The sequence below is a fragment of the Cupressus sempervirens genome, chromosome 5, assembly GCF_028749045.1.
Source record: "Cupressus sempervirens isolate cs-2001-9-10 chromosome 5, ASM2874904v1, whole genome shotgun sequence".
Lineage (NCBI taxonomy): Eukaryota > Viridiplantae > Streptophyta > Pinopsida > Cupressales > Cupressaceae > Cupressus > Cupressus sempervirens.
In genome coordinates, this window is record NC_143122.1 from 495,798,628 (window position 1) to 495,806,479 (window position 7,852).

Here is a 7,852-nt window from a genome sequence, read left to right on the forward strand (position 1 = left end):
TACTCAACAACTTGGCCCACGCTTGATGCTCCTTTGCCTCACACCAAGTGGTTGCCCACAAGAGATATTGGCTTTGTCATGGAAATGTCATAAGCATAACCAAGGGAACACATATGGTGAGTGTAAAATCTTGGGGTGATCCGGGTAGTCCACTAGGATCGATCCTTGCACCAAGAAGTTGAGTGGCTAAAAAGGGTAGTTACTAACTTAGAGTGTTTAGATAGGGCTTTCGTTCATAGTGTTCCTCTTGCTTCCAATTATGGGACACCTCACCTTGCGATGAGTAACCGATCTCACGACCACAGGAGTACCTTAAGCATTCTTGCCTAGTGATCTCCCTATGGTCAAAATCCCATAAGTGATCACACTAGGCGAAGACAAACACTATGTATACCAAAGTTTTGTGTCCTTGATAGCCTTGAGTTTATAGTGGGTTGGAAGAGCCGGGTAATCTGCTTGTCCCCACTTGGGTCGTTCCTCTCAGGTTGTCCGAGAGCAGACCCTCTAAAGGATTCTAACTATACAAAGAGTGGATCAACTTTCAGAAGTCAAGATTTTTGATTCACCAAAAGGGTGAAGAGCATACTCTTTGATTCCAATTGTTTTCTCCCGAATACACCAAGAAGATTCAGTTACCCCTTGCTTTTGAAACCAAATGGCAAGTCAAGATTTCTGATTCACCACAAGGGTGAAGAGCATACTCTCCTATTACCAAAAGACTCCAATCACAAGTTTTATGTGCCTATGAAAAATAAACAATTAGTCAATGCCACACATGAAAACAAAAAAGAAAGAAATTTTGAGTTTTTATGCTTTGGGAAGCCCTGCAAACAATGTTAGTAGCCCTTGCGCATTTGAAGCTTTCACATGCATTCTTTTTATGTAATGTTTCAATTTTTTTCATAAGGATGGCAATCTGTAATCACAACTTGTTAGCACCAAAAGTTAGTGTGAAATAACATAAAAATCTGCAATAAAAAGTGGTTAGTTGCCTCAAAAATCCAATTTATCTTCCAACCAAGTGCATGCAAAGAAAGTGCAAGTTAATCACAAATGCTCTCATTTTTACTCTTTGTTTTTGGCCTAGTCAACAAGATTGGACTTGTTTGCTATGATTTCGGATCCAAAAATAGAAATGAAAAGAAGAGACCCCTACTAAAAATCAGAGAGCTTTCCAAAAATGTAAGAAATTGACAAAAATCTCTTCATTTGCTCCCTAGATATTGATTTTGTCAAAACAGGCTAGATTTATCAAATCGAGTTTTTGATCCCTAATACGACCTCAAAAGTAAAAACACAAAGAAAGTACCCCTCTTAGAATTCAAAAAGCTTTCTGAAAATGTAAGTTTTTCAGAAAAATGCACTGATTTGCAATCAGAAATGGCTTTTTATGAAAAATAAAGAAAAAATCATAAATCACGCAAATCACATCAAAATGCTTTGAAAATTGGTCTGCAACATGTTGGACACATACTAAACCTACAAAAAAAAATTTCAGAACTAAACTCCAAGTGGTTTAAAAGATATAATCAAATCTTTAAACCAACTAGATTTTTGGCCTTCAAACCAATCTACTTATGGGTTGGCCTTAAAACCAAAGTGATAATTCTACAAAAGCACTTGATTAGATCCAATATGCTGCTATAAAAAACCAGAGATAAAAAATGAAAGCAAATAGAGCTAGAAACTTGATTCAAGCCCCACGGTGGGCACCAAAAATGTACACTCGAAAGTGTCCCACTCTAAACCCTTCTATCCAAACAATTCCATGAGTTCAGAATGCTAGGATGCCAGCTTAGAGCTCCCTATCCACAGAGTGCAAGAGAGTGTATTTCAAGTTCAAGGGCTCTCAGATGAGCCTTAAAAATACTCTTCTTGCTAGTAAACCATGCAATGGGAGGTTCCAAAGACAAGATGTAAGAATGCAAATGTCCCAAGGAGTTCCTCAAGGATGCAATGCAACTAAAAATTAAGCTAGCATGAATATGAAAAGTGCAGCTATTCTAAGCATGGATGAGAGTGTTACAATCCAACTATTAGACTATATGATTTAAGCTACATGTAAAAATGAAAGCTAAGCTAAGCTAGAATGCTATGGATGAGAGAATGTAGACAAGAAAGAGAAGTTATCCATAAAGCTCCAAAGAAACTTGTTAGAAAACCTGCAACATAACAATATTCAAAATGAGGATGGATTGAGGGGGAAAGCTCTCTCCCTTTTAAAGTCATACGGACGGTAGAGATCAAGATGAAGATGGTGGATGATCAATGGTGGAATTTGAAAAGAGGAGTGATCCATGTGCACACACAAGTCAACCAATAGAATATAAGTTGACTTGTCATATAAGACAAAAGTCACAAAGCCTTTTCTTTTAATTGCAAAATAGAAAAGGGACTTTATGTATGCACTTTAAGTGGTTTAGAAGAATGGGGTCTTTTATTTAACTAAAAGAGGACATGTTCTTTTAATCAAATAATGAACTTAGGATAGCATAATCAAAATATAGGTTATAATCAAATAAATTGATTATTAGAAAAATAATTAAATTAATTTAGCCAAAATGTTGAAAAGGGGGCTAATAGTCTAGATGACCATTTTTAGGTGATTAAACTTAGGAGCATTTGTTTGACCTTATCACTTGCTCTTGATCTATTCGCTTTGCTAGGTATTAGAATTCTTTTCGGATCCTAACATCATCTTCCTAGTGTTCAGTACTATCATTATTAGGCTGTGCATTGAGGACTTGCTACCTATTTCTACATTTCATTCTTTGGAATCAAACATCTATATCTACCAGTGCCTACTTGACTTCGATTTTCTTTGACATAATGTGTTCCCAAATCAATCACGCATTAGTCAAAGAGGGGCAAATGTAATCACCTAAAAATGGTCATCTAGACTATTAGCCCCCTTCTTAGCATTTTGGCTAATTTAATTTAATCATTTACCTAGACCAAATTGCTAATAATCAATTTATTTGATTATAACCTATAGTTTAACTATGCTATCCTAAGTTCATTATTTGATTAAAAGAACATGTCACCTTTTAATTAAATAAAAGACCCCATTCTTCTAACCCACTTAAAGTGCACACATAGTCCTTTTTCTATTTTGCAATTAAAAGAAAAGGCTTGTGAGACTTTTGTCTTATGTGACAAGTCAACTTATATTCTATTGGTTGACTTGTGTGTGCACATGGATCACTCCTCTTTTCAAACTCCACCATTCATCATCCACCATCTTCATCTTGATCTCTACCGTCTGTATGACTTTAAAAGGGAGAGAGCTTTCCCCCTCAATCCAATCCTCATTTTGAATATTGTTATGCTGCAAGTTTTCTAACAGGTTTCTTTGGAGCTTTGTGGAGAACTTCTATTTCTTGTCTACATTCTCTCATACCATAGCATTTTAGCTTAGATTCATGTTGCATGTTAGTTTAGCTTCTATTTTGCAATAATCTATCTCACATAGCTTAATATTTGGATTGTAACACTCTCATCCATGCTTAGAATAGCTGCACTTTTCATATTCATTCTAGTTTAATCTTTAGTTGCATTGCATTCTTGAGGAACTCCTTAGGACATTTGCATTCTTGCATCTTGTCTTTGGAACCTCCCATTGCATGGTTTACTAGTAAGAAGAGTATCTCTAAGGCTCATATGAGAGCTTTCTTATTCTTGAAATATACTCTCTTGCACTCCATGGATAGGGAGCTCTAAGCCGGCATCCAAGCATTCCAAATTCATGGAATCGTTTGGATAGAAGGGTTTAGAGTGGGACACTTTTGAGTGTACAGTGGGTTCACCCTGAAAGAAGTGCTAATTGAATCCAAAATTGATGCGCTGGCCAAAATAGAAGTAACAATAAGTGGAGCACAAGCTGGAGTACTTACAACAAAAGAACTAACTAGAATAGAAATTGGTGCTATCAAAGCTGTAGTAGACAAAACTGTAGAACATGATGGTACACTTACTGTACATGTTGCAATAGAAGTTGACAAAATTGTGGAATTGGATGCTACAACTCAGTAGATGAAGTGGTAGACACTTCCATTGTAGATACCTAAAGCTATGAGGTAGCAAAAAATGGTTGAACAGATGATGTGTTTGTTGTAGTTGCGGTCACATCTATTGAAGCTATCTCCAACCCTGATGATATAATAGTCTTAGTTGGAGAGTGAGGAAGGGAAGTAGTGACTTGTGTTGCTATTCTCATTGGATCACTTTCTTCATTTTCTTCTTTGTCTTCCTCTTCAGCTTCTTCCTCTTTTTCTTCATCATCATCCTTCAATGCCTGATAATCTTCAACATCAAAAGTGACACAAGGAGTGTTATTCTCTTCTTCATTGTCACTGTCATCATCATTATTTTTGATTTCCACTAGGTCATCACTAGGTTTGTGCAAATGATAGATGTTCTTCCACGTGTTTGTTACATCTCTAACCACATGCTCAATGTCTTTAATCAAAATAAAAAATGTATGGAATCTAATCATCATTTTACCTTCATTGTTTTTCATTGCTACCTTAACTTCTGCATCTGTAAGATTGGGCACTAACTTCCTCAAAGATTGCTCATATATGTCTTTTGTTGTTTATACAGTTGATTCCCAACTTGGCTAAAATCTTGCCAACAATTTATTTGAAATTTGAGGGGCAATTTGATTCGGGGAATATTTCCATTTACCCATTTTATTGAGCACTAACTCCTCAATTTGCATCTTCTTAGCATCAGTTCTAGTCTCAAATTTTAATGCCTTGAAGTTTGTGATGCCTACTCCTTCTTCCATCTGTTTTAACCTTTCCTGGAAGGTAAGTGGGGGCTTGTTAAGCACAAATTTAGCCCCACCTTTCTTCTTTGATCATCTTGTGAATATAGTTGTGGAGGCCTTGGGTGGTTTTTTAATGATTACCTTGCCCTTCTTCTTTGTTGGCTCTACCTCCTTCTCAGATTCATGTTCTTCTTCTTCTTCTTCTTCATCCTCTCCTTCTCCTTCGGTAAGCATGAGAGGGGCACTTGTAGTTTTCAACTTGGCTATTTTCCTGTTTCCTTTGTTGATTGCATGAGGTAGCTTGATTTCAAGCTCAATTCTAGCTTTTGCCTCATCATATGTACCAAAAACTGGTAGCTTTTGATCTACAGGTTCATTCACCAGGGCTTCTATGATGTCTTTGGTTTCATCAATGTTAACCTCATATGGAAGAGGTTTCACCCATGCAATTCTAGGCCTAAGTACTTAGATATACACTTTATCATAGTCAACCATAAAACATACATCATCTTTGTAATCCTCAACAAGCTTGGGTGGAATTCTGAACTTGTTGTTCATTTTCTCCTTGAAATCTTCAAAGTAGTTACCCATTATGCTATCAAAGTTTATACCCATTTTTGCAATAAATTCATTGATCTGATACATAATTAGAACATCTTTTCTCCATACTACTGAACCTTTTGATGGGAAAAACTTTTGAACATTAAAAAAAGGCATGTCAACAAAGAACCAAATTTGCAAGGGTTGTTCTTTGATGTCCAAATACTATCCATATATTTATTTAATTGCTTCAACAACAACTCTAACAGATCAAATTCCATATTTTTCTTCACAACCTTATATGCCAAATCTATTGCCTCACATGGCACATTGTTCAAACGACTAGAGCTGTAAATTTTGTGAGCAATGATGTGAATGCAAAATCTTAATTCAACGTCAGAAACAATGCTAATCTTCAAACCTCTACCGTCCCACTCAGCTAGGGTTTTCTTCTGAAGTTCATCTCAATGATCAATACAGGTTGTTCTAACCATAATTGTCCATTATGCACACAACTAAGAATGTACCTAATCCACTTAATCTAGAAGCTCATTGGCATATGTGGGATGTGGGTTAATCCTTTGGTTTCTAAGTGCTTATGCTCGAGTTTCAATGAACCATCAACGCACATTTCTTCTAGGGCACTATGCATCTCTAGGGTTCCAATTTCTTGAACAGAACACTTAAAATGAGTGCGTATATCATTAATTAGGAGTACCTTTGGAGGAATTTGTGATTGAGCTCCATTAGGGTCCAATGACTTCAAAACTGTTGGTGCAAGCTTGAAGTTTGGCGCTTTCCATTTGACACCTTTAACCAACATTTTAGACCCTCATTTTGCCTTGCTACTACTAGTGCTTCTAGATGCCATTGTTGCTTGGTAAATGAGAGAAAATTTTTGAACAAGTTCTTCATTGCAAATTCACTTGAAATTGCCTGGATGCACTTGGAATTGCTCTGCTCTGTAAATTCTGAAGTCACGGTGAAAAATGAAGTTGAATTTTGCCCTTTTTGATGAAAATTCTCCATTAATGCTTGGTACCATAATGATGTAGTGTGTGATAGACTGTAATCCACTCACTAGCTCGATAGAATCTTGTGACTCGGTGATTGAACAAAACTTTATTTCTCCCAACCTAGCTCGGTTAAGTTTGTGACCAACCTTGCTTGGTATGAACCGATTTCATGTGATCCCTCTATATTTGAAATATTGATTTGGATCTTCTGCTTTCTTTCATTTGGAATTGCTCGAGATTTGACTTAAAGATATAGTTTCAATTCCTCCTTTAAGAATCTAATTGGAAATGGTGGAGTCACCCACTTCTTGAGTGACATGACCATCATTTGAATTGTTTTGCTCGGTAGATTTGAGAATCTACCGCTATCTCATTTGCTTCTTGATGTTATCAACTTTAGCTTTCTTTTCATCTTCAACTCTTCCTATATTCATGTAGTTTTTAGCTATATGACCAAGTTCAGTGCATGTATAACATCTTACTATTGTATCCTTCTTTCTCAAGTGGTGCCTTGCACAGTTTATGCCAATGTGTCCATATTCTCCACAATAGTGACATCTAGACCAAGTATTGTAGTCCCAACCAAATATTGCCTTGACAAGTTGTTCAGTTGGATTGAATGGTTTAGATCTGCATTCAGTTTCCTTGTGACCTTGTTTCTTGCATTTGTGAAATTTACCTTCAAATTTTGGTTTCTCCTTGCATTCACTAGCTTTATGACCATGTTGACAACAATTGTAGCATTTTCCATTGCTCCAACATTTGTTTGATGTATGACCTAACTTTCCACAGTGATTGCAAGTAGGTCTTTGATTCCTTTGGGCACCTTGCTTGGAAGATTCACCTTCTTCTTTGTATCCAAGTCTTGCTTTACCTTTTTGCCTATAGAGATTCTGCTCATTTTCTTGATTCAATGGATCCATGTCTGCTTGAGATTTCATTATCCTTTCATTGAGTTGCTTTTTAGAAATCAGATCAGCTTTCAATCTTTCATTGGTTTATTTTTCAGTGATTAAATCAATCCTTAAATTTTCATTTTCAGATCTCAGATTCATAATTTCCTCATTTGCATTGGAGAGCTGATTGATAAGACTTTCTTGCTGAAGCGATTGACTTTGAGTTTCATTATTTTTTTTCTCCAAGTCTTCATTTGCCTTATTTCTTTGTTCTAAAATTTCACACATTCTTATTGACTAAATTTCCTATTCTCTTTTCAATTTTCTTACCTCTTCTTACAGGGAGCCATTCTTTTCTAGGAGTTCTTTGATTGCCTCGTTTGCTTCATCTGATCTGCTTGAAGGGAAAAAGTCTTCAATCTTTTCTTCAACATATTGATGGTCATTCATCTGTCTTGCAAGTTCCTTCCTTCTTTTTAGGGATTGGGAAAGATGCTCTTTTGCTTCCTTGAGTTGAGCTATGGCCATTTCCAGATCTAGGTTCTCATTATCAATAGCTTTATCAAGTCTAAATATCTCCATTGCCCTTGATCTTTGCTCACGTTGTCAAGCTTTATCCTAAGAACCAC